Here is a 25,880-nt window from a genome sequence, read left to right on the forward strand (position 1 = left end):
TCTCTTCTGTCCTCTCTTCTGTCCTTCTCTCTTCTGTCCTCTCTCTTATGTCCTCTCTTCTATCCTCTCTCTTCTGTCCTCTCTCTTCTGTCCTCTCTTCTGTCCTCTCTCCTCTCTCTTCTCTCCTCTCTTTTCTGTCCTCTCTCTTCTGTCCTCTCTCTTCTGTCCTCTCTTCTGTCCTCTCTCTTCTGTCTCTCTCTTCTGTCTCTCTCTCCTCTCTCGTCTCTCCTCTCTCTTCTGTCCTCTCTCCTCTCTCTTCTGTCCTCTCTCTCCTGTCCTCTCTCTCTAGGTTATAGGGATGCTCTTCAGTATGGTGTTGTGTTGTGCCATCCGCAACAGCAGAGAGGTCATCTAAACAGGCACAACTCCTCACCAATCTCCCTCCTCCCCACTTCCTCCTGTTCCCCATCTCCTGCCTCCTCACCAATCTCCCTCCTCCCCACTTCCCTCCTGTTCCCCATCTCCTGCCTCCTCTCCAGGCCCCCCACCAGTAACAGCCTTCAGTCAGAATAAACTCCTCCACCTCCCTACAACTTTCACCCAACCAACCAGGGGGACACAGGGACCAGACTGCCATTTTCCCATAGTTCTCTAAAGCACGAGGAATTGTGTGCATTTCAGAAGTCTACAGCCCTTCTACAGACTCCTCAGGAGACGAGAGACGAAGCCACTGTAGACTGTTGAGATGAGGCCCTTCAGTGTCACCCTCATGGCATGGAGGCCTTAGATCATGGAGACTAGGGTAACAATATTATGTTAAGTGAGATTAAGGGGGCACCAAACTGGATACCAGGGCGCCTAAACGGAGAGAGGTGATTGGTGGACAGGGAGAGGTGGCCTAAACGGAGAGGTGATTGGTGGACAGGGGAGAGGGGGCCTAAACGGAGAGGTGATTGGTGGACAGGGAGAGGGGGCCTAAACGGAGAGGTGATTGGTGGACAGGGAGAGGGGGCCTAAACGGGAGAGGTGATTGGTGGACAGGGAGAGGTGGCCTCAAACGGAGAGGTGATTGGTGGACAGGGAGAGGGGGCCTAAACGGGAGAGGTGATTGGTGGACAGGGAGAGGGGGGCCTAAACGGAGAGGTGATTGGTGGACAGGGAGAGGTGGCCTAAACGGAGAGGTGATTGGTGGACAGGGAGAGGGGGCCTAAACGGGAGAGGTGATTGGTGGACAGGGAGAGGGGGGCCTAAACGGAGAGGTGATTGGTGGACAGGGAGAGGGGGCCTAAACGGAGAGGTGATTGGTGGACAGGGAGAGGTGGCCTAAACGGAGAGGTGATTGGTGGACAGGGAGAGGTGGCCTAAACGGAGAGGTGATTGGTGGACAGGGAGAGGGGGCCTAAACGGAGAGGTGATTGGTGGACAGGGAGAGGTGGCCTAAACGGAGAGGTGATTGGTGTTGCTGGTAGAGGTTTCTTCGGTAGAGCTGTTTGTTATGTAACAGTCCTGATCTCTCCTCTGGCTGTGACGTTCTGCTCCTAACCCCCCCTGACCCTGTTGACATGTTGCCATGCCTTTTACATGACATGTTACGTTACTGTGGTGCTAATTTTGACACCCCTCCCAGCCCTATTGACACCCCTCCCAACCCTTTTGACACCCCTCCCAGCCCTATTGACACCCCTCCCAGCCCCACCGACACCCCTCCCAGCCCTATTGACACCCCCTCCCAGCCCTACTGACACCCTCCCAGCCCTATTGACACCCTCCCAGCCCCACCGACACCCCTCCCAGCCCTACTGACACCCCTCCCAGCCCTACTGACACCCCCTCCCAGCCTCACCGACACCCCTCCCAGCCCTATTGACACCCCCTCCCAGCCCTACTGACACCCCTCCCAGCCCTACTGACACCCCCCCCAGCCCTACTGACACCCCTCCCAGCCCTACTGACACCCCTCCCAGCCCTATTGACACCCCTCCCAGCCCCACTGACACCCCTCCCAGCCCTATTGACACCCCTCCCAGCCCTATTGACACCCCTCCCAGCCCTATTGACACCCTCCCAGCCCTACTGACACCCCTCCCAGCCCTACTGACACCCCTCCCAGCCCTACTGACACCCCCTCCCAGCCCCACTGACACCCCTCCCAGCCCTATTGACACCCCTCCCAGCCCTACTGACACCCCTCCCAGCCCTATTGACACCCCTCCCAGCCCTACTGACACCCCTCCCAGCCCTACTGACACCCCTCCCAGCCCCTACTGACACCCCTCCCAGCCCTACTGACACCCTCCCAGCCCTATTGACACCCTCCCAGCCCCACTGACACCCCTCCCAGCCCTACTGACACCCTCCCAGCCCTACCGACACCCCTCCCAGCCCCACTGACACCCTCCCAGCCCTACTGACACCCCTCCCAGCCCTACTGACACCCCTCCCAGCCCTACTGACACCCCTCCCAGCCCTATTGACACCCCTCCCAGCCCCACTGACACCCCTCCCAGCCCTACTGACACCCCTCCCAGCCCTACTGACACCCCCCTCCCAGCCCTACTGACACCCCTCCCAGCCCCACTGACACCCTCCCAGCCCTACTGACACCCCTCCCAGCCCTACTGACACCCCTCCCAGCCCTATTGACACCCCTCCCAGCCCTATTGACACCCCTCCCAGCCCTACTGACACCCCTCCCAGCCCTATTGACACCCCTCCCAGCCCCCCGACCTTCCTTCCAGCCCTACTGACACCCCTCCCAGCCCTATTGACACCCCTCCCAGCCCTATTGACACCCCCTCCCAGCCCCACTGACACCCCTCACAGCCCTATTGACACCCCTCCCAGCCCTATTGACACCCCTCCCAGCCCTATTGACACCCCCTCCCAGCCCTATTGACACCCCTCCCAGCCCTACTGACACCCCTCCCAGCCCCACTGACACCCCTCCCAGCCCTGATTGACACCCCTCCCAGCCCTATTGACACCCCTCCCAGCCCTATTGACACCCCTCCCAGCCCTACTGACACCCTCCCAGCCCTATTGACACCCCCTCCCAGCCCCCCCGACCTTCCTCCCAGCCCTACTGACACCCCCTCCCAGGCCTACTGACACCTCCCAGCCCTGTTGACACCCCTCCCAGGCCTACTGACACCCCTCCCAGCCCTGTTGACACCCCTCCCAGCCCTACTGACACCCCCTCCCAGCCCTACTGACACCCCTCCCAGCCCTACTGACACCCCTCCCAGCCCTACTGACACCCTCCCAGCCCTATTGACACCCCTCCCAGCCCTATTGACACCCCTCCCAGCCCCTACTGACACCCCTCCCAGCCCTACTGACACCTCTCCCAGCCCTACTGACACCCCCTCCCAGCCCTACTGACACCCCTCCCAGCCCTATTGACACCCCTCCCAGCCCCACCGACACCCCTCCCAGCCCTACTGACACCCCTCCCAGCCCTATTGACACCCCTCCCAGCCCTATTGACACCCCCTCCCAGCCCTACTGACACCCCTCCCAGCCCTACTGACACCTCCCAGCCCTACTGACACCCCTCCCAGCCATACTGACACCCCCTGTGCCTTAAGGCTTAGACACACCAATAGTGGTTTCCGGGTTGAGAGTACCAGGCACCTCTGAACAGAGTGCGGCCTTAACTTGCAAACCGATTTCACATGTAGAATCGTGTGACAATGTAGGCAGTCAAATGTCCACCAGCGGGTGGTCCCTAAAACACAAACGGTAGATCAACATGTTCCATTGGTTCTGGGTCCATTCCCCAAGTCAGATCCCCACTGGGTCCATGTTGTAGATATTATGTGATATGGTAGTTGGAGTCTAACTATAGATGCAGGCTAACTATAGATGCAGGCTAACTACAGATGCAGGCTAACTACAGATGCAGGCTAACTACAGATGCAGGCTAACTACAGATGCAGGCTAACTACAGAAGCAGGCTAACTATAGAAGCAGGCCAACTATAGATGCAGGCTAACTATAGATGCAGGCTAACTACAGGTGCAGGCTAACTGCAGATGCAGGATAACTGCAGATGCAGGCTAACTACAGATGCAGGCTAACTACAGATGCAGGCTAACTATAGATGCAGGCTAACTACAGATGCAGGCTAACTACAGATGCAGGCTAACTATAGATGCAGGCTAACTACAGATGCAGGCTAACTATAGATGCAGTCTAACTACAGATGCAGGTTTGCAGTAGGTGTACTGTAGTAGTAGTAGACGCTGGCACGTCTCAAATCATACCCTATCCCCTACATTGTGCACTACTTTTGAACAGAGGGTAGTGCACAGGAGTGAGCTGGTTTTGTAAGGAGTATGGTCGCATCCAAAATGGCACCCTATTCCCATGAAGTGGCACCCTATTCCTATAAAATGGCACCCTATTCCCTATGAAGTGGCACCCTATTCCCTATAAAATGGCACCCTATTCCCCTATAAAATGGCACCCTATTCCCTATAAAATGGCACCCTATTCCCTATAAAATGGCAACCTATTCCTATGAAGTGGCACCCTATTCCCTATAAAATGGCACCCTATTCCCTATGAAGTGGCACCCTATTCCCTATAAAATGGCACCTATTCCCTATGAAGTGTTACCCTATTCCCTATGAAATGGCAACCTATTCCCTATAAAATGGCACCCTATTCCCTATAAAATGGCACCCTATTCCCTATGAAGTGGCACCCTATTCCCTATAAAATGGCACCCTATTCCCTATAAAATGGCAACCCTATTCCCTATGAAGTGGCACCCTATTCCCTATAAAATGGCACCCTATTCCCTATGAAGTGGCACCCTATTCCCTATAAATGGCACTCTATTCCCTATGAAATGGCACCCTATTCCCTATGAAATGGCACCCTATTCCCTATGAAGTGGCACCCTATTCCTATGAAATGGCACCCTATTCCCTATGAAATGGCACCCTATTCCTATGAAGTGGCACCTATTCCCTATGAAATGGCACCTATTCCTATGAAGTGGCACCCTATTCCCTATAAAATGGCACCCTATTCCCTATGAAGTGGCACCCTATTCCCTATGAAATGGCACCCTATTCCCTATGAAGTGCACTTGTTACACTAGCCGTAGAGCCCTGCTCTGAATCTGTAAGTGGCTCTGGATGAGAGCTCGCTAACAGACCCATAGTCGCCATGACAACGCTGTTCCAGAGCCAGCACACTCTGTTCAGGTGCCTTTCTTCTTTCTACCGCAAAACAAACATATCAAACAACCAATCTGTGGCCAGAAGCAACGTTTTTAACAATACCAAACCTGCCCATCAACTAGATTCCTGTACATAATACTGTAAGGTTTTAGAAGACTTCTTTAGAGGTGGATGTGTTGTTCTACGGTCCTGCAAGGAGCACTAGTGATCTGGCTGTTGTCTGGCTGCCGCATTCCAGATGCATTACATCAACCAATCGTTACCTGCTATGTCATAGACGGAGCAGTCGGGCATCGAGATTGCTATATAACATGATGTGGTTTAGCTGATATGTTAAACACCTATCCAGGCGTTGTGAGATTTGGTCATGTGGTCAGTCTGGATGTCACGTTCGTTTAAAGACGGGTCGGACCAAGGCGCAGCGTGATATGCGTACATGTTTATTCTACGATAAACACACGACAAAACAACAAAGGTAACGGAACGTGAAGTCCGAAAGGTACAACACAACAAACCTTACACGGAACAAGAACCCACAACTAGACAGTGCCAAAAGGCTGCCTAAGTATGATTCCCAATCAGAGACAACGAGCGACAGCTGCCTCTGATTGGGAACCACACCGCCAACATAGAAATACAAATCTATAATATTCACACCCTGACCAAACTAGCTAGAGTTCTGTAGGCCAGGGCGTGACACTGAAACATGGCCATTATGACCGCTTAGCCCAAGCCAGGTCACTAAACTCCTCCCTGTGAAGGAGAACAAAGTATTTTTGTAATGTATCTTATTCCCTAAAGACCTGTTACAGTCCCGCTGTATGTGATTGTGTGTTAATGTATTTTATTTTATTTTAATGTCTGATGTAATTTGGGTTCTGATGGTTTTCCCGAGCCGCTCAGAAAGATAGATGTTCTGTTCAACTACTAAACTTTTTAAAAGTTTTACCCAGTTCTTCCTGTCTCGCTACTTCCTTTGCGTTCCTTTCCAAACTGTTTTACCAGAATGCAACTCTACATCATCAGAAGACAAACACAAACACACAGTCTTGTATAACTAACCTTGTGGGGGACACAATTCAGTCCCATTCAAAATCCTATTTTCCCCTAACCCTAAACCTTAACTAACCTCAACCCGAAACCCTAGCTCCTAACCCTAAAACTAACCCTAGCTCCTAACCCTAAAACTAACCCTAGCTCCTAACCCTAAAACTAACCCTAGCTCCTAACCCTAAAACTAACCCTAGCTCCTAACCCTAAAACTAACCCTAGCTCCTAAACCTAAAAACTAACCCTAGCTCCTAACCCTAAAACTAACCCTAGCTCCTAACCCAAAACTAACCCGGGCTCCTAAACCTAATTCTAACCCTAGCTCCTAACCCAAAACTAACCCTAGCTCCTAACCCCTAGCTCCTAACCCTAAAACTAACCCTAGCTCCTAAACCTAATTCTAACCCTAGCTCCTAACCCTAAAACTAACCCTAGCTCCTAAACCTAATTCTAACCCTAACACTAAATGTAACGTTGTCCTTAAACTGCCTAGAAATAGCATTTGACCTTGTGGGGACTAACAAAATGTCCCCAGTTGGTCAAATGTGTGTTTGTTTACTACTTGTGGGGACTTCTGGTTAAACACATCCACCATCTCAATCAGTTCTCATGATAGTCAGGCATTACTATTAGTAATCTGGGTAGAAGTAGCCTTCTGTGATCGACCATACTGTAGAGAGACTACGGTTAGAGCAGCTGACGGTTAGAGCATTCAGTCAGCAGGGTTAGCGGGTTAGGAGGACCAGTCAGTCAGCAGGGTTAGCGAGTTAGGAGGACCAGTCAGTCAGACGGTCAGTAGTGTTAGTGGGTTAGGAGGACCAGTCAGTAAGCAGGGTTAGCGGGTTAGGAGGACCAGTCAGTCAGCAGGGTTAGCGAGTTAGGAGGACCAGTCAGTCAGCAGGGTCAGCGGGTTAGGAGGACCAGTCAGTCAGCAGGGTTAGCGGGTTAGGAGGACCAGTCAGTCAGCAGTGTTAGCGGGTTAGGAGGACCAGTCAGTCAGCAGGGTTAGCGGGTTAGGAGGACCAGTCAGTAAGCAGGATTACTGTGTTACGACCAGTCAGTCAGACGGTCAGTAGGGTTAGTGTGTTAGGAGGACCAGTCAGTAAGCAGGGTTAGCGGGTTAGGAGGACCAGTCAGTCAGCAGGGTTAGTGTGTTAGGACAAGTCAGTCAGCAGGGTTAGTGTGTTAGGACCAGTCAGTCAGTAGGGTTAGTGTGTTAGGAGGACCAGTCAGTCAGTAGGGTTAGTGTGTTAGGAGGACCAGTCAGTCAGTAGGGTTAGTGTGTTAGGAGGACCAGTCAGTCAGCAGGGTTAGTGTGTTAGGACCAGTCAGTCAGGACCATTAATCCATGCATTTGTTACTTCTAGGTTAGACTACTGCAATGCTCTATTTTCCGGCTACCCGGATAAAGCACTAAATAAACTTCAGTTAGTGCTAAATACGGCTGCTAGCATCCTGACTAGAACCAAGAAATTTGATCATATTACTCCAGTGCTAGCTTCCCTACACTGGCTTCCTGTTAAGGCAAGGGCTGATTTCAAGGTTTTACTGTTAACCTATAAAGCGTTACATGGGCTTGCTCCTACCTATCTTTCCGAGTTGGTCCGTGCCGCACATACCAATACGTACGCTACGGTCACAAGACGCAGGCCTCCTAATTGTCCCTAGAATTTCTAAGCAAACAGCGGGAGGCAGGGCTTTCTCCTATAGATCTCCATTTTTATGGAACAGTCTGCCTACCCATGTGAGAGACGCAGACTCGGTCTCAACCTTTAAGTCTTTACTGAAGACTTATCTCTTCAGTAGGTCATATGATTGAGTGTAGTCTGGCCCAGGAGTGTGAAGGTGAACGGAAAGGCTGGAGCAACGAACAGCCCTTGCTGTCTCTGCCGGGCCGGTTCCCCTCTCCACTGGGGGTTCTCTGCCTCTAACCCTGTTGCAGGGGCTGAGTCACTGGCTTGCTGGTGCTCTTTCATGCCGTCCCTGGGAGGGGTGCGTCACTTGAGTGGGTTGAGTTACTGACGTGATCTTCCTGTCTGGGTTGGCGCCCCCCTTGGTTTGTGCTGTGGTGGAGACCTCTGTGGGCTATACTCGGCCTTGTCTCAGGATTGTAAGTTGGTGGTTGGGGATATCCCTCTAGTGGTGCGGGGGCTGTGCTTTGGCGGAGTGGGTGGGGTTATATCCTTCCTGTTTGGCCCTGTCCGGGGTTTCTTCGGATGGGGCCACAGTGTCTCCGGACCGCTCCTGTCTCAGCCTCCAGTATTTATGCTGCAGTAGTTTATGTGTCGGGGGCTGGGGTTAGTTGGTTATACCTGGAGTACTTCTCCTGTCTTATCCAGTGTCCTGTGTGAATTTAAGTATGCTCTCTCTAATTCTCTCGTTCTCTCTTTCTCTCTGAGAACCTGAGCCCTAGGACCATACGTCAGGACTACCGGGCATGATGACACCTTGCTGTCCCCAGTCCGCCTGGCCTTGCTGCTATTCCAGTTTCAACTGTTCTGCCTGCGGCTACGAAACCCCTACCTGTCCCAGACCTGCTGTTTTCAACTCTTTAATGATCGGCTATGAAAAGCCAACTGAGAGACCCTGAGCCCTAGGACCATACGTCGGGACTACCGGCCGTGGTGACTCCTTGCTGTCCCCAGTCCGCCTGGCCTTGCTGCTATTCCAGTTTCAACTGTTCTGCCTGCGGTTATGGAACCCCTACCTGTCCCAGACCTGCTGTTTTCAACTCTTAATGATCGGCAGAAAAGCCAACTGAGATTTATTCCTGATTATTATTTGACCATGCTTGTCACTTATGAACATTTTTGAACATCTTGGCATGGTTCTGTTATAATCTCCACCCGGCACAGCCAGAAGAGGACTGGCCACCCCTCATAGCCTGGTTCCTCTCTAGGTTTCTTCCTAGGGCTTTCGCCTTTCTAGGGAGTTTTTCCTAGCCACCGTGCTTCTACACCTGCATTACTAGCTGTTAGGGGTTTTAGGCTGGGTTTCTGTACAGCACTTCGAGATATTAGCTGATGTAAGAAGGGCTATATAAAATAAAATTGATTGATTGATTGAGTCAGTAGGGTTAGTGTGTTAGGAGGACCAGTCAGTCAGCAGGGTTAGTGTGTTAGGAGGACCAGTCAGTCAGCATGGTTAGTGTGTTAGGAGGACCAGTCAGTAGGGTTAGTGTGTTTGGACCAGTCAGTCAGCAGGGTTAGTGTGTTAGGAGGACCAGTCAGTCAGTAGGGTTAGTGTGTTAGGAGGACCAGTCAGTCAACAGGGTTAGTGTGTTAGGAGGACCAGTCAGTCAACAGGGTTAGTGTGTTAGGAGGACCAGTCAGTCAGTAGGGTTAGTGTGTTAGGAGGACCAGTCAGTCAGCAGGGTTAGTGTGTTAGGAGGACCAGTCAGTCAGCAGGGTTAGTGTGTTTGGACCAGTCAGTCAGCAGGGTTAGTGTGTTAGGAGGACCAGTCAGTCAGTAGGGTTAGTGTGTTAGGAGGACCAGTCAGTCAGCAGGGTTAGTGTGTTAGGAGGACCAGTCAGTCAGCAGGGTTAGTGTGTTAGGACCAGTCAATCTGTAGGGTTAGTGTGTTAGGAGGACCAGTCAGTCAGCAGGGTTAGTGTGTTAGGACCAGTGAGTCAGCAGGGTTAGTGTGTTAGGAGGACCAGTCAGTCAGTAGGGTTAGTGTGTTAGGAGGACCAGTCAGTCAGCAGGGTTAGTGTGTTAGGAGGACCAGTCAGTCAGCAGGGTTAGTGTGTTAGGACCCCCGGGACCACCCATACACAAAAATGTATGCACGCATGACTGTAAGTCGCTTGGATAAAAGCGTCTGCTAAATGGCATATTATATTATTAGGAGGACCAGTCAGTCAGCAGGGTTAGTGTGTTTGGACCAGTCAGTCAGCAGGGTTAGTGTGTTTGGACCAGTCAGTCAGCAGGGTTAGTGTGTTAGGAGGACCAGTCAGTCAGTAGGGTTAGTGTGTTAGGACCAGTCAGTCAGCAGGGTTAGTGTGTTAGGAGGACCAGTCAGTAAGCAGGATTACTGTGTTACGACCAGTCAGTCAGACGGTCAGTAGGGTTAGTGTGTTAGGAGGACCAGTCAGTAAGCAGGGTTGGCGGGTTAGGAGGACCAGTCAGTCAGCAGGGTTAGTGTGTTAGGACCAGTCAGTCAGTAGGGTTAGTGTGTTAGGAGGACCAGTCAGTCAGCAGGGTTAGTGTGTTAGGAGGACCAGTCAGTCAGCAGGGTTAGTGTGTTAGGAGGACCAGTCAGTCAGTAGGGTTAGTGTGTTAGGAGGACCAGTCAGTCAGCAGGGTTAGTGTGTTAGGAGGACCAGTCAGTCAGCAGGGGTTAGTGTGTTAGGAGGACCAGTCAGTCAGCAGGGTTAGTGTGTTAGAGGACCAGTCAGTCAGCAGGGTTAGTGTGTTAGGAGGACCAGTCAGTCAGCATGGTTAGTGTGTTAGGAGGACCAGTCAGTCAGCATGGTTAGTGTGTTAGGAGGACCAGTCAGTAGGGTTAGTGTGTTAGGAGGACCAGTCAGTCAGCATGGTTAGTGTGTTAGGAGGACCAGTCAGTAGGGTTAGTGTGTTAGGGAGGACCAGTCAGTCAGCATGGTTAGTGTGTTAGGAGGACCAGTCAGTCAGCATGGTTAGTGTGTTAGGACCAGTCAGTCAGCAGGGTTAGTGTGTTTGGACCAGTCAGTCAGCAGGGTTAGTGTGTTAGGAGGACCAGTCAGTCAACAGGGTTAGTGTGTTAGGAGGACCAGTCAGTCAGCAGGGTTAGTGTGTTAGGAGGACCAGTCAGTCAGCAGGGTTAGTGTGTTAGGACCAGTCAGTCAGTAGGGTTAGTGTGTTAGGAGGACCAGTCAGTCAGCAGGGTTAGTGTGTTTGGACCAGTCAGTCAGCAGGGTTAGTGTGTTTGGACCAGTCAGTCAGCAGGGTTAGTGTGTTAGGACCAGTCAGTCAGCAGGGTTAGTGTGTTAGGAGGACCAGTCAGTCAGCAGGGTTAGTGTGTTAGGACCAGTCAGTCAGCAGGGTTAGTGTGTTAGGAGGACCAGTCAGTCAGCAGGGTTAGTGTGTTAGGACCAGTCAGTCAGCAGGGTTAGTGTGTTAGGACCAGTCAGTCAGCAGGGTTAGTGTGTTTGGACCAGTCAGTCAGCAGGGTTAGTGTGTTAGGAGGACCAGTCAGTCAGCAGGGTTAGTGTGTTAGGAGGACCAGTCAGTCAGTAGGGTTAGTGTGTTAGGAGGACCAGTCAGTCAGCAGGGTTAGTGTGTTAGGACCAGTCAGTAGGGTTAGTGTGTTAGGAGGACCAGTCAGTCAGTAGGGTTAGTGTGTTAGGAGGACCAGTCAGTCAGCAGGGTTAGTGTGTTAGGAGGACCAGTCAGTAGGGTTAGTGTGTTAGGAGGACCAGTCAGTCAGTAGGGTTAGTGTGTTAGGAGGACCAGTCAGTCAGCAGGGTTAGTGTATTAGGACCAGTCAGTCAGTAGGGTTAGTGTGTTAGGAGGACCAGTCAGTCAGCAGGGTTAGTGTGTTAGGAGGACCAGTCAGTCAGCAGGGTTAGTGTATTAGGACCAGTCAGTCAGTAGGGTTAGTGTGTTAGGAGGACCAGTCAGTCAGCAGGGTTAGTGTGTTAGGAGGACCAGTCAGTCAGCAGGGTTAGTGTATTAGGACCAGTCAGTCAGCAGGGTTAGTGTGTTAGGACCAGTCAGTCAGCAGGGTTAGTGTATTAGGACCAGTCAGTCAGCAGGGTTAGTGTGTTAGGAGGACCAGTCAGTCAGCAGGGTTAGTGTGTTAGGGAGGACCAGTCAGTCAGCAGGGTTAGTGTGTTAGGACCAGTCAGTCAGCAGGGTTAGTGTGTTAGGAGGACCAGTCAGTCAGCAGGGTTAGTGTGTTAGGAGGACCAGTCAGTCAGTAGGGTTAGTGTGTTAGGAGGACCAGTCAGTCAGCAGGGTTAGTGTGTTAGGAGGACCAGTCAGTCAGCAGGGTTAGTGTGTTAGGAGGACCAGTCAGTCAGCAGGGTTAGTGTGTTAGGAGGACCAGTCAGTAGGGTTAGTGTGTTTGGACCAGTCAGTCAGTAGGGTTAGTGTGTTAGGAGGACCAGTCAGTCAGCAGGGTTAGTGTGTTAGGAGGACCAGTCAGCAGGGTTAGTGTGTTAGGAGGACCAGTCAGTCAGCAGGGTTAGTGTGTTAGGACCAGTCAGTCAGCAGGGTTAGTGTGTTAGGACCAGTCAGTAGGGTTAGTGTGTTAGGAGGACCAGTCAGTCAGCAGGGTTAGTGTGTTAGGAGGACCAGTCAGTCAGTAGGGTTAGTGTGTTAGGAGGACCAGTCAGTCAGCAGGGTTAGTGTGTTAGGAGGACCAGTCAGTCAGCAGGGTTAGTGTGTTAGGGAGGACCAGTCAGTCAGCAGGGTTAGTGTGTTAGGAGGACCAGTCAGTCAGTAGGGTTAGTGTGTTAGGAGGACCAGTCAGTCAGCAGGGTTAGTGTGTTAGGAGGACCAGTCAGTCAGCAGGGTTAGTGTGTTGGGACCAGTCAGTCAGTAGGGTTAGTGTGTTAGGAGGACCAGTCAGTCAGCAGGGTTAGTGTGTTAGGACCAGTCAGTCAGCAGGGGTTAGTGTGTTAGGAGGACCAGTCAGTCAGCAGGGTTAGTATGTTAGGAGGACCAGTCAGTCAACAGGGTTAGTGTGTTAGGACCAGTCAGTCAGTAGGGTTAGTGTGTTAGGAGGACCAGTCAGTCAGCAGGGTTAGTGTGTTAGGAGGACCAGTCAGTAGGGTTAGTGTGTTTGGACCAGTCAGTCTGTCAGCAGGGTTAGTGTATTAGGACCAGTCAGTCAGCAGGGTTAGTGTGTTAGGACCAGTCAGTCAACAGGGTTAGTGTGTTAGGACCAGTCAGTCAGCAGGGTTAGTGTGTTAGGAGGACCAGTCAGTCAGCAGGGTTAGTGTGTTAGGAGGACCAGTCAGTCAGTAGGGTTAGTGTGTTAGGAGGACCAGTCAGTCAGCAGGGTTAGTGTGTTAGGAGGACCAGTCAGTCAGCAGGGTTAGTGTGTTAGGACCAGTCAGTCATTAGGGTTAGTGTGTTAGGAGGACCAGTCAGTCAGCAGGGTTAGTGTGTTAGGACCAGTCAGTCAGCAGGGTTAGTGTGTTAGGAGGACCAGTCAGTCAGCAGGGTTAGTGTGTTAGGAGGACCAGTCAGTCAGCAGGGTTAGTGTATTAGGACCAGTCAGTCAGCAGGGTTAGTGTGTTAGGAGGACCAGTCAGTCAGCAGGGTTAGTGTGTTAGGAGGACCAGTCAGTCAGCAGGGTTAGTGTGTTAGGACCAGTCAGTCAGCAGGGTTAGTGTGTTAGGAGGACCAGTCAGTCAGCAGGGTTAGTGTGTTAGGAGGACCAGTCAGTCAGTAGGGTTAGTGTGTTAGGAGGACCAGTCAGTCAGCAGGGTTAGTGTGTTAGGAGGACCAGTCAGTCAGCAGGGTTAGTGTGTTAGGAGGACCAGTCAGTCAGCAGGGTTAGTGTGTTAGGAGGACCAGTCAGTAGGGTTAGTGTGTTTGGACCAGTCAGTCAGTAGGGTTAGTGTGTTAGGAGGACCAGTCAGTCAGCAGGGTTAGTGTGTTAGGAGGACCAGTCAGCAGGGTTAGTGTGTTAGGAGGACCAGTCAGTCACAGGGTTAGTGTGTTAGGGACCAGTCAGTCAGCAGGGTTAGTGTGTTAGGACCAGTCAGTAGGGTTAGTGTGTTAGGAGGACCAGTCAGTCAGCAGGGTTAGTGTGTTAGGAGGACCAGTCAGTCAGTAAGGTTAGTGTGTTGGGAGGACCAGTCAGTCAGCAGGGTTAGTGTGTTAGGAGGACCAGTCAGTCAGCAGGGTTAGTGTGTTAGGACCAGTCAGTCAGCAGGGTTAGTGTGTTAGGAGGACCAGTCAGTCAGTAGGGTTAGTGTGTTAGGAGGACCAGTCAGTCAGCAGGGTTAGTGTGTTAGGAGGACCAGTCAGTCAGCAGGGTTAGTGTGTTAGGACCAGTCAGTCAGTAGGGTTAGTGTGTTAGGAGGACCAGTCAGTCAGCAGGGTTAGTGTGTTAGGACCAGTCAGTCAGCAGGGTTAGTGTGTTAGGAGGACCAGTCAGTCAGCAGGGTTAGTGTGTTAGGAGGACCAGTCAGTCAACAGGGTTAGTGTGTTAGGACCAGTCAGTCAGTAGGGTTAGTGTGTTAGGAGGACCAGTCAGTCAGCAGGGTTAGTGTGTTAGGAGGACCAGTCAGTAGGGTTAGTGTGTTTGGACCAGTCAGTCTGTCAGCAGGGTTAGTGTATTAGGACCAGTCCGTCAGCAGGGTTAGTGTGTTAGGACCAGTCAGTCAGCAGGGTTAGTGTGTTAGGACCAGTCAGTAGGGTTAGTGTGTTTGGACCAGTCAGTCTGTCAGCAGGGTTAGTGTATTAGGACCAGTCAGTCAGCAGGGTTAGTGTGTTAGGAGGACCAGTCAGTCAGCAGGGTTAGTGTGTTAGGGAGGACCAGTCAGTCAGCAGGGTTAGTGTGTTAGGAGGACCAGTCAGTCAGCAGGGTTAGTGTGTTAGGAGGACCAGTCAGTCAGCAGGGTTAGTGTGTTAGGAGGACCAGTCAGTCAGCAGGGTTAGTGTTTTAGGACCAGTCAGTCAGTAGGGTTAGTGTGTTAGGAGGACCAGTCAGTCATCAGGGTTAGTGTGTTAGGAGGACCAGTCAGTCAGCAGGGTTAGTGTGTTAGGGAGGACCAGTCAGTCAGTAGGGTTAGTGTGTTAGGAGAACCAGTCAGTCAGCAGGGTTAGTGTGTTATTAGGACCAGTCAGTCAGCAGGGTTAGTGTTTTAGGACCAGTCAGTCAGTAGGGTTAGTGTGTTAGGAGGACCAGTCAGTCAGCAGGGTTAGTGTGTTAGGAGGACCAGTCAGTCAGCAGGGTTAGTGTGTTAGGAGGACCAGTCAGTCAGTAGGGTTGTGTGTTAAGAGGACCAGTCAGTCAGCAGGGTTAGTGTGTTAGGAGGACCAGTCAGTCAGCAGGGTTAGTGTGTTAGGACCAGTCAGTCAGCAGGGTTAGTGTGTTAGGACCAGTTAGTCAGCAGGGTTAGTGTGTTAGGAGGACCAGTCAGTCAGTAGGGTTAGTGTGTTAGGAGGACCAGTCAGTCAGCAGGGTTACTGTGTTAGGACCAGTCAGTCAGCAGGGTTAGTGTGTTAGGAGGACCAGTCAGTCAGCAGGGTTAGTGTGTTTGGACCAGTCAGTCAGCAGGGTTAGTGTGTTAGGACCAGTCAGTCAGCAGGGTTAGTGTGTTTGGACCAGTCAGTCAGCAGGGTTAGTGTGTTAGGAGGACCAGTCAGTCAGCAGGGTTAGTGTGTTAGGAGGACCAGTCAGTCAGTAGGGTTAGTGTGTTAGGAGGACCAGTCAGTCAGCAGGGTTAGTGTGTTAGGAGGACCAGTCAGTCAGCAGGGTTAGTGTGTTAGGAGGACCAGTCAGTCAGTAGGGTTAGTGTGTTAGGAGGACCAGTCAGTCAGCAGGGGTTAGTGTGTTAGGAGGACCAGTCAGTCAGCAGGGTTAGTGTGTTAGGAGGACCAGTCAGTCAGCAGGGTTAGTGTGTTAGGAGGACCAGTCAGTCAGCAGGGTTAGTGTGTTAGGAGGACCAGTCAGTCAGCAGGGTTAGTGTGTTAGGAGGACCAGTCAGTCAGCAGGGTTAGTGTGTTAGGAGGACCAGTCAGTCAGCAGGGTTAGTGTGTTAGGAGGACCAGTCAGTCAGCAGGGTTAGTGTGTTAGGAGGACCAGTCAGTCAGCAGGGTTAGTGTGTTAGGAGGACCAGTCAGTCAGTATGGTTAGTGTGTTAGGAGGACCAGTCAGTAGGGTTAGTGTGTTAGGAGGACCAGTCAGTCAGTAGGGTTAGTGTGTTAGGACCAGTCAGTCAGTAGGGTTAGTGTGTTAGGAGGACCAGTCAGTCAGTAGGGTTAGTGTGTTAGGAGGACCAGTCAGTCAGTAGGGTTAGTGTGTTAGGAGGACCAGTCAGTCAGCAGGGTTAGTGTTTTAGGACCAGTCAGTCAGTAGGGTTAGTGTGTTAGGAGGACCAGTCAGTCAGCAGGGTTAGTGTGTTAGGATGACCAGTCAGTCAGCAGGGTTAGTGTGTTAGGACCAGTCAGTCAGTAGGGTTAGTGTTTTAGGAGGACCAGTCAGTAGGGTTAGTGTGTTAGGAGGACCAGTCAGTCAGCAGGGTTAGTGTGTTAGGACCAGTCAGTCAGTAGGGTTAGTGTGTTAGGAGGACCAGTCAGTCAGCAGGGTTAGTGTGTTAGGACCAGTCATTCCACCCCGAAGAGCACGGCCTAGACGCCGGTTTCCGCCTGACGGGCTTCTCAGATCTGAAGGGATGAGGGTGTAAGGTCCTGCAGGAGGCTCTGCTCAAACTCCTGGCGGGACTGGAGCCCCACCGGCCGGGGGAAGCCGGGGACCAAGGCTCCGAATTCGGACAACTCGCTCCCAACACCCCCGCAGGTTCACGGCTGGGTAGGGTTATTTAACTTGGTACAGTAGCCAACTAGCTACGTGTACTTGCTACATTGGCAAGCTAGCTAATGTAGATAGATTTTTTATTAGCTAACTAACGTTCATTGGCTAAGATAGCCATGCAGACATAATAATTTTTTTTTGTTGTTGACATTTTAGTCATTTAGCAGACGCTCTTATCCAGAGCGACTTACAGTTCGTGAGTGCATACATTTTCATACTGCCCCCCCGTGGGAAACGACCCCACAACCCTGGCGTTGCAAGCGCCATGCTCTACCAACTGAGCTACAGGGGGGCCAATGGCTTGCTATGAGGATCACTATGGAAATACTTTTTTAAACGTGTTTGTGTCATACTCGATGATTTTAATGGCATGTATCCACGTGGTTGAATTGTGTTTAAAATGGCCAAATAAATCAAATATCAAAATGTCCCTTCTCTTGCTAGCCAGTCAGCTAACAGTACTGGATCTGCAATTAGCGTGTATGCTAGCTGAAGTTAGCTAGGCTTGTCAGCGCCTTCTATTTCAGCATCTCTGTTGCAGGGCTTGCCTGGAAACCCGACGTTGAATTGCTTGCATTCAATTCTATGTCGGGCAGAAATGAGCGTTTGAGTCAGGAAAGTTTCCTCTCACGACCTCACAAGCCAGAATGTTGAATAAAATGTTTGTTTAACGTACCTTACCGGTTGTCCATGCAGTTGGGCCTTCTGTAATTATACACAGGGAAGTATAATGACTAATTACATCAACTTTTCTAAGCGGCGGTAAAGTCAGTGCATTCAGATTTCTATCGCCTGAAGTATGCGCAGAACCATGTGATAGAAATCTGAATGCACTACCAGCGCTTTGAAAAGTTGATGTATTTATGCTTTCCTGTGGATATATTGTCTCGTATTACTACAGACAACCGGTAAAGGAAGTTAAAATGTGGTTGTATTAAACAGTCTGGCTTGTAGAGGTGGTGAGAGGAAACTTTCCTGATGCATATGCTCATTTCTGCACGATGTAGCATTCAATGCAATTCATCGACAGATTTCCAGGCAACTGCAAGGCCTTAAATAACCTTTCCAGTTGACTGTTTATCACTCAGTTGTAGATACCCAATGCTAGCTGCTGTTAGTAAATTAATAACGTTAGTTAGGTCCACACGGTTATAAAGGTGCCCAGGAATGATGCTGAAAGCTCCTTACTGAGAGGGGGGGTGTTGTCCCATTCATCATTCAATGAATCATTGCATACCAGGGTAGCTTGAACATTGCTAAACTCTGTGGGTGCTGTGCAGGTATAGGCATGGACTCCTGTGTGATTCCTCTGAGACACGGAGGCCTCTCATTGGTCCAAACTACAGACTTCTTCTACCCTCTGGTGGAGGACCCCTACATGATGGTGAGTTCTAACCCCTGACCTTTAACCCCTCAACTTCAACCTCTAGTAGAGGACCCCTATACGATGGGGGAGTTCTATTCTGACCCTAAACACCTCACCTTTCTCAGGGCAAGATTTATGCTTTTTGCTCTGTTACATCTCAATCCTCTCTCTCTCTCTCTTCCCCCATCTCTCTCTCCAGGGAAGGATAGCGTGCGCTAATGTCCTCAGTGATCTCTATGCTATGGGCATCACAGAGTGTGACAACATGCTGATGCTACCCAGTGTCAGCCATAAGATGTCTGAGAAGGTAGGTAACCTCATGCTCTCTGTGTGTGTAGTTGAAGTAGCTAGCAGGGTGACTGGTGGGGCTTCAGAACAAAAAACGTGCTGTTAATTCATGAACCCACTCATCTCCAATACGTCAGACTTGGACTGTTCCATGTGAAGCAACCTGTCTGTAGCACGTGTGTGTTTTTGTGTGCGTCAGACGTGCATGTGTTCCTGGAGTTATGCCCAGTCAGTCTAACCTGCAGAACTGGAAGCTAGTTGGCCGTGATGAAATGATAACCGTGTGTGTGAGCTAGTTGGCCGTGATGAAATGATAACCGTGTGTGTGAGCTAGTTGGCCGTGATGAAATGATAACCGTGTGTGTGAGCTAGTTGGCCGTGATGAAATGATAACCGTGTGTGTGAGCTAGTTGGCCGTGATGAAATGATAACCGTGTGTGTGAGCTAGTTGGCCGTGATGAAATGATAACCGTGTGTGTGAGCTAGTTGGCCGTGATGAAATGATAACCGTGTGTGTGAGCTAGTTAGCGTGATGAAATGATAACCGTGTGTGTGTGCTAGTTGGCCGTGATGAAATGATAACCGTGTCTGTGCTAGTTGGGCCGTGATGAAATGATAACCGTGTGTGTGAGCTAGTTGGCCGTGATTAAATGATAACCGTGTGTGTGTGTGCTAAGGTTGGAGTGATGAAATGATAACCGTGTGTGTGAGCTAGTTGGCCGTGAGAAATGATAACCGTGTGTGTGTGGCTAGTTGGCCGTGATGAAATGATAACCGTGTGTGTGTACAGTTGGACGTGATGAAATGATAACCGTGTCGTGTGCTAGTTGGACGTGATGAAATGATAACCCGTGTGTGTGAGCTAGTTGGCCGTGATGAAATGATAACCGTGTGTGTGAGCTAGTTGGCCGTGATGAAATGATAACCCGTGTGTGTGTGCTAGTTGGCCGTGATGAAATGATAACCGTGTGTGTGAGCTAGTTGGCCGTGATGAAATGATAACCGTGTGTGTGAGCTAGTTGGACGTGATGAAATGATAACCGTGTGTGTGTGCTAGTTGGCCGTGATGAAATGATAACCGTGTGTGTGTGCTAGTTGGCCGTGATGAAATGATAACCGTGTGTGTGCTAGTTGGCCGTGATGAAATGATAACCGTGTGTGTGTGCTAGTTGGCCGTGATGAAATGATAACCGTGTGTGTGTGGTAGTTGGCCGTGATGAAATGATAACCGTGTGTGTGTGCTAGTTGGCCGTGATGAAATGATAACCGGTGTATGTGTGCTAGTTGGCCGTGATGAAATGATAACCGTGTGTGTGTGCTAGTTGGCCGTGATGAAATGATAACCGTGTGTGTGAGCTAGTTGGCCGTGATGAAATGATAACCGTGTGTGTGAGCTAGTTGGCCGTGATGAAATGATAACCGTGTGTGTGTGTGCTAGTTGGCCGTGATGAAATGATAACCGTGTGTGTGTGCTAGTTGGCCGTGATGAAATGATAACCGTGTGTGTGAGCTAGTTGGCCGTGATGAAATGATAACCGTGTGTGTGTGTGCTAGTTGGCCGTGATGAAATGATAACCGTGTGTTGTGCTAGTTGGCCGTGATGAAATGATAACCGTGTGTGTGTGAGCTAGTTGGCCGTGATGAAATGATAACTCGTGTGTGTGTGGTAGTTGGTCGTGATGAAAAGATAACCGTGTGTGTGAGCTAGTTGGCCGTGATGAAATGATAACCGTGTGTGTGAGCTAGTTGGCCGTGATGAAATGATAACCGGTGTGTGAGCTAGTTGGTCGTGATGAAATGATAACCGTGTGTGTGAGCTAGTTGGCCGTGATGAAATGATAACCGTGTGTGTGAGCTAGTTGGCCGTGATGAAATGATAACCGTGTGTGTGTGGTAGTTGGCCGTGATGAAAAGATAACCGTGTGTGTGTGCTAGTTGGCCGTGATGAAATGATAACCGTGTGTGTGAGCTAGTTGGCCGTGATGAAATGATAACCGTGTGTGTGAGCTAGTTGGTCGTGATGAAATGATAACCGTGTGTGTGAGCTAGTTGGCTGTGATGAAATGATAACCGTGTGTGGAGCTAGTTGGCCGTGATGAAATGATAACCGGTGTGTGAGCTAGTTGGCGTGATGAAATGATAACCGTGTGTGTGTGCTAGTTGGCCGTGATGAAATGATAACCGTGTGTGAGCTAGTTGGCCGTGATGAAATGATAACCGTGTGTGTGTGCTAGTTGGCCGTGATGAAATGATAACCGTGTGTGTGTGCTAGTTGGCCGTGATGAAATGATAACCGTGTGTGTGTGTGCTAGTTGGCCGTGATGAAATGATAACCGTGTGTGTGTGCTGAGTTGGCCGTGATGAAATGATAACCGTGTGTGTGAGCTAGTTGGCCGTGATGAAATGATAACCGTGTGTGTGAGCTAGTTGGCCGTGATGAAATGATAACCGTGTGTGTGAGCTAGTTGGCCGTGATGAAATGATAACCGTGTGTGTGTGCTAGTTGGCCGTGATGAAATGATAACCGTGTGTGTGAGCTAGTTGGCCGTGATGAAATGATAACCGTGTGTGTGTGCTAGTTGGCCGTGATGAAATGATAACCGTGTGTGTGTGATGCCTCTGATGATCCGTCGTTTCCGTGATGCGGCGGAGGAGGGGCGGGACTTCTGTGACTGGCGGCCAGACGGTGGTCAACCCCTGGATCATCGTAGGGGGCGTGGCCTCGGTTGCCTGCCAACCAAACGAGTTCATCATGTAAGACAGTGTGTTTTGAGGAGTGTGTGTTTTGAGGAGTGTGTGTTTTGAGGAGTGTGTGTTTTGAGGAGTGTGTGTTTTGAGGAGTGTGTGTTTTGAGGAGTATGTGTTTTGAGGAGTGTGTGTTTTGAGGAGTGTGTGTTTTGAGGAGTGTGTGTTTTGAGGAGTGTGTGTTTTGAGGAGTGTGTGTTTTGCGTTAAGGGTTTCAGGGCTCAAAACTGCGACAAAACATTTGCATTTGGAACCCTTTGTTTTCGGGTGCCAGTGAATATCTGGAACCCTTTGTCTTCGGGTGCCAGTGAATATTTGTTGTTGCTGGTCGCGTTAGATTAATACATTAATTTAAAAAACGATCTAGCAACATGATTTAGAGTTGGCAATCTAGCCAAGTGTTTTCCTACTTCCTCAGGTGGTGAATAATGTAGCCTATATGGTGAATAATTGCTTTTATAAACTTTGTTGCTTTATTCTTAACCAGAGCTTCTTGTTAACAGGCAGGCAGACGCAACTGCACTCAGAATGGCGTTTGGCTGCGTCCCAATACTCGGAGAATGATTAGCAATTCTGCAGACCGATGCTGAAATGTATTCTGAAGAAAAATGAACAGGATGGACTACTGTGGTCTTCCGTGCAATAAGAGTTAAGGGAAGGAACGTTTGTGTGGCTCAAAACGTATTTCTGGGATTGGTTATTATGATGGTAAAAAATGGAATGTGTAGTTAAGTGTAGTGGTTTCCATGCATATTCGCTTTTTTGATTACGTTTGCGCCACCCATATTTTGTTAAAATCGACACTGTATGAGAAAGTGTGGGTGTGTAGGCCAGACAGTGCAGTACCAGGGGATGTGTTGGTCCTGACCGTGTCTGTGGGTGTGTAGGCCAGACAGTGCAGTACCAGGGGATGTGTTGGTCCTGACCGTGTCTGTGGGTGTGTAGGCCAGACAGTGCAGTACCAGGGGATGTGTTGGTCCTGTCTGTGGGTGTGTAGGCCAGACAGTGCAGTACCAGGGGATGTGTTGGTCCTGACCAAGCCTCTAGGAACCCAGGTAGCTGTCAACGCTCACCAGTGGCTGGACCAGGTATGTCTTAATCTTGCGTTCTTCTCTGTCAGTCTCTCTCTCCATCCGTGTCTCTGTCCATCTTGTATCATTCTTGGCTCTCTCCTTGTCTTGGCTCGTTCTCTCGCTCCCTGTCTTGGCTCTCTCTCTAGCTATCCCTGTATTGGCTCTCTCTCCCTGTCTCTCTCTCCCTGTCTTGGCTCTCTCTCTCTCTCTTCCTGTCCTGGCTCTCTCTCTCCCCCTGTCTTGGCTCCCTCTCTCTTCCTGTCTTGGCTCTCTCTCTCCCCCTGTCTTGGCTCCCTCTCTCTTCCTGTCTTGGCTCTCTCCTCTCGCTCTCCCTGTCTTGGCTCTCTCCCTCGCTCAGTCTTGTCTCTCTCTCTGTCTTGTCTCTCTCTCTGTCTTGTCTCTCTCTCCCTATGTCTCTGTCCCTCTGTCTCCATTTGTTCACATTCATTGTTTCATAACTTCATTGTGTGAATTGTTTGCGTTTGATTGTTAGTGTCTATCAATTCCCCATTACGTATATCACCAGTAGTACATTTACCGTTCATTCCAATAATTTCTAATTTACAATGTTTGTTACTTTTGGTTACGGTCATTTCTTTTAATGCATTCAATATTATTATTCCAGTCTTCCTGTTCTCATTGTCGGAGTGGACACATTGTTTTCAGAGTGCACAACCTATGCTACACTTGGGAGAAACAAGTTTTGGTTGATTTAATTCAATTTACGAGTTCTGTCAATTTAGTCATTGCCTTTTGTTTGGAGCGGTCCTGTCAATGTTGAGTAAGGACACGCACGCTAATGTAGGCATATAAATGTGCACATTTGGGGATCTGATAGTATTTCTGATTGGCTTAACGCACCACCAGTAATGACCTGTGGAGCTTCTCATAGTAATGTTTTCTTCACCTCAAACAGCAAACAAAGTCGTTTTTTTTTACATCCATTGACAATTACAATAGTTCCTCAATGTAGTTGAAAAATCTTTCCAGCTCTCTTTCGATAACCAATCAGCGTAAAAGGGAAAAATGTCATGCTCTGATCCAGTTCAAACGTCATAAAATAGGCTTATCAGTGCTTGACTTGGACTGAAATAGGTTCCGGTACTCATTTTGGGTGCTGGTGCTGTTTATATTTAAGTGCAGAAGCTCCACAATACTTTTGAGCTAATATATATATATATAACTATAAGAGGAACAGAAGCGCAAGCAGTAGAACATTTGAGGTGCAGGTACTCAGCTCCGGTGAGCTCCTACCCAAGTCAAGCATTGCTGCTTATCCCTTGCGCAAATTAGCCTACAGCTGTGTCTGTCCTGAGTGGGAAACTCTTGAGGGCCCAGAATATTTTATACAATGTTGCAAGTTCACTAGCCAAGCTTCGGGCCGGACCCAAGTTAATAGTTGATACAATGTTTCAAGTTCCTTGCATAGCCAATGTGATTTATATGATATTTATTTTGATCAGGATATTTTCTACCTGCAGGCTGCAATGTTTTTATTTGTTGGCTTTATAAGCTATTTCTACATAGTTGGCAATAGAAGTTACTTTTTAGGTTTGTATCATTTTCATTTAGATTTGGATAGAATTTTGATTAACCACATGACAATGATTTTGAGATATGAAGTTGTTATTATAAATTAAACTTTCATGAAAATGTGCATATGAAAACCATAACTGTTAGGCAGATCGGTAGAAATGGTAAGATAAATTGTCATTCCAGGAAGGTTGCCGACTCGTCGTGTAGCCTATCACCTTCGGGAGAGTAACGGCAGAATCTGCCAGCAGGAGCGGGAGGAGAATAGTTGGGTCAGGTTAAGTTTTTTTTATTCTGGTTATCTAGATCTCTGGTGCCCTCTTGAGGCATCAAACCGTAGACCAGCTCAATGCATCTAGTTGATTTTATTAAAACACATAGGGTGTGTCTATATATGGAAAAATACACGTATATTTTTTTTCATATTGACAAGGCATCGTTCAGGAACATGTATTTTCCATAAAATGTATGTTCAATTTTTCATTGGGAAGGCAGTTAATGCACATATGGGTTTTTTATCAAGGCCAAACTCTTTAGCATGTGAAAACTCAATCCTAAATACTAATTTTTTGAAGTCATTTTTTCGATCTTTACTAACGACATGCCGCTGGCTTTGAGTAAAGCCAGTGTGTCTATGTATAGATAACAAAACATTATACACGTTAGCTGCTACAGTGCATCCGGAAAGTATTCAGACCCCTTGACTTTTTCCACATTTTGTTACGTTACAGCCTTATTCTGAAACAGATTAATAAAACATTTTACTCATCAATCTACACACAATAGCCCATAATGACCAAGTGAAAACAGGTTTGTAGAATTTTTTGCAAATTTTGTAAAAATAAAAAACAACCTTATTTATATAAGTTTTCAGACCCTTTGTTATGAGACTCGAAATTGAGCTCAGGTGCATCCTGTTTCCATTGATCATCCTTGAGAAGTTTCTACAACTTGATTGGAGCCCATCTGTGGTAATTTCAATTGATTGGACATGATTAGAAAAGGCACACACCTGTCTATATAAAAGGTCCCACAGTTGACAGTGCATGTCAGAGCAAAAACCAAGCCATGAGGTCGAAGGAATTGTCCGTAGAGCTCCGAGACAGGATTGTGTCGAGGCACAGATCTGGGGAAGGGTACCAAAACATTTCTACAGCATTGAAGGTCCTCAAGAACACAGTGGCCTCCATCGTTCTTAAATGGAAGAAGTTTGGAACCACCAATACTCTTCCTAGGGCCTAGGTCAGGGATGTGACCAAGAACCCGATGGTCACTCTGACAGAGCTCTAGAGGTCCTCTGTGGAGATGGTTGTCCTTCTGGAAGGTTCTCCCATCTCTGCAGCACTCCATCAATCAGGCCTTTATGGTAGAGTGGCCTGACGGAAGCCACTCCTCAGTAAAAGGCACATGACATCTCGCTTGGAGTTTGCCAAAAGGCATCTAAAGGACTCTGAACAGGGACTGCGGTTGAAAATTAGCCGGCTGGCTAAAACCGGCACTTTTACTGAAACGTTGATTAATGTGCACTGTCCCTGTAAAAATAAACTCAAACTCAACTCAACTCAACATGAGAAACAAGATTCTCTGGGCTGATGAAACCAAGATTGAAGTCTTTGGCCTGAATGCCAAGCGTTACGTCTAGAGGAAACCTGGCACAATCCCTACGGTTAAGCATGGTGGTAGCAGCATCATGCTGTGGGGATGTTTTTCAGCGGCAGGGACTGTAAGACTAGTCAGGATCGAGGGAAAGATGAACGGAGAGAAGTACAGAGATCCTTGATGAAATCCTGCTCCAGAGCACTCAGGAGCGCTCGACCCCCATTCCTCACTAATCCACAGCTCTCCACCCTGACCTCGACCCCCATTCCTCACTAATCCACAGCTCTCCACCCTGACCTCGACCCTCGTTCCTCCCTAATCCACAGCTCTCCCACCTGACCTCGACCCCCATTCCTCACTAATCCACAGCTCTCCACCCTGACCTCGACCCTCGTTCCTCCCTAATCCACAGCTCTCCACCCTGACCTCGACCCCCATTCCTCACTACTCCACAGCTCTCCACCCTGACCTCGACCCTCGTTCCTCCCTAATCCACAGCTCTCCACCCTGACCTCGACCCCCATTCCTCACTGATGCACAGCTCTCCACCCTGACCTCGACCCCCGTTCCTCCCTAATCCACAGCTCTCCACCCTGACCTCGACCCCCGTTCCTCACTGA

The 25,880-nt window shown here is 49.5% G+C and overlaps 1 pseudogene; it reads left to right on the plus strand.

Annotated features, from left to right (window-relative positions):
• Positions 1-22,143, plus strand: part of LOC123481148 — a 36,577-nt pseudogene extending 14,434 nt beyond the window's left edge.
• Positions 22,144-25,880: the final 3,737 nt, after the last annotated feature.

Source organism: Coregonus clupeaformis, unplaced genomic scaffold (genome assembly GCF_020615455.1).
Source record: "Coregonus clupeaformis isolate EN_2021a unplaced genomic scaffold, ASM2061545v1 scaf0842, whole genome shotgun sequence".
In the NCBI taxonomy this organism is placed as follows: Eukaryota; Metazoa; Chordata; class Actinopteri; order Salmoniformes; family Salmonidae; genus Coregonus; species Coregonus clupeaformis.